Below are 1,336 nucleotides of genomic sequence, written 5' to 3' on the forward strand. Positions count from 1 at the left end.
TCCCTGTCTCTCTCTGGGAAATGCATGTGCCCTGTTGTAATTAAAAAAAAACAAAAACCAAAAAACCAAAAAACCAAAAAACACACAGATACAAAAAGAAGGATAAAATGCAATATGTGATTTTTGTTTAAGAAAATCATGAGTTGTATCAAAGACATTGAAGATGTGCATTGGTTCCTCTGTGTGGGTCAAACGGAATTGGATAGCAGACATACAGAAGGTGGACTCGTACCTATGGGTCATGCTAGTGAATAGCATTGAAAATGGTGGCCAGCTGGTGGCCTGGTGGTTAAGCAACTGGACCCAAAGGCCTAATATACAGTTCAAGTCCTGGATGTAATGACTTGAAAAATATTCCAGGTGCATGTATGTGCATACCCAGAAGTCCCAAGAGGAGGGAGAAATGGAGGAGAAGGGATCGTGACATGACCATCTCCCATGAGGGAGTTTCCTCTCCCTCTCTCTCTGTCTCTCTTTGGCAAGCACATGTGTCCTCTGGCAAATTAATAATTTAATAATGATTAATTAATAATAATAATAATAAAGAAAATGGTGCCGTTGGTAGGGTGACATCATAATCTTAAGGTTGTTCTATACACTCTCAGAAGAGTGTGGAGGTTGAGTATGAAGGACTCTTGTGTTCTGGGATTTCCAGTGAGCCATAGAAGATAATAAATGTTTTACGACTTAGTTTCTTTGAGCCTATCCAGTTAGAGTAAGATACCTATTTTCATTGTGCTAGCTACATTCATGGAGTAACTCAGGTACGTTTTTATCTAAATACACCCTGGGTGCATTCACCGATGTTTGGGCCCCTGTCACCACAGCTGCCTTCCTCTCTGACTCTCCTCCATCCCTCTCTCTTATGGAATTGAGTCCGAACTCCTGTCTGGAATCCGAGGTCTCTCGATCTGTCCCAAGCCACCTATCTTTCTAGCCCCTTCAGCCACTGCCCTGGTCCAATTGTATTTATGCTGTGTAGGTACCTTTGGGTCCCGGTCTGGTGTTGTCTGTCTAGTCCCAAGGAACAGGTACAAGAGAGGACTCCATGTTTGGAGGATGAGCGCCAAGTCGGTCATCAGTAGGGTGGCTCCCTAGTGGCCAGGTGCAGATCCCCTGGGCTCCCCACACATTGGCTTCCGCCTCTGTAGCGTTTGGGTTGTGTCTCTAAGCATGGTGCCTTGGCGCCTCCCAGAATGGCTAACTCATGGAGACACTTGCTAAGTGTTTATGGACTGAATGAATGAATTGACGGCCAGGCTAAAAAGGGATTAATGAAGTTAGGGAAGTACCTCCTTGGTGAATAGAGAGTCAGATTATATTCTTTTTTTTTTTT

General features: G+C 43.9%; 1 protein-coding gene across 1 annotated transcript in view; it reads left to right on the forward strand.

Annotated features, from left to right (window-relative positions):
* NTN1 (netrin 1) overlaps positions 1-1,336 on the forward strand; it is a gene marked incomplete at its 5' end in the record, with an annotated part of 253,366 nt that overhangs the window by 51,706 nt on the left and 200,324 nt on the right. The gene's annotated exons all lie outside the window — the stretch shown is intronic.

Source organism: Tupaia chinensis, unplaced genomic scaffold, assembly GCF_000334495.1.
Source record: "Tupaia chinensis unplaced genomic scaffold, TupChi_1.0 Scaffold000493_1, whole genome shotgun sequence".
NCBI classification, from domain to species: Eukaryota; Metazoa; Chordata; class Mammalia; order Scandentia; family Tupaiidae; genus Tupaia; species Tupaia belangeri.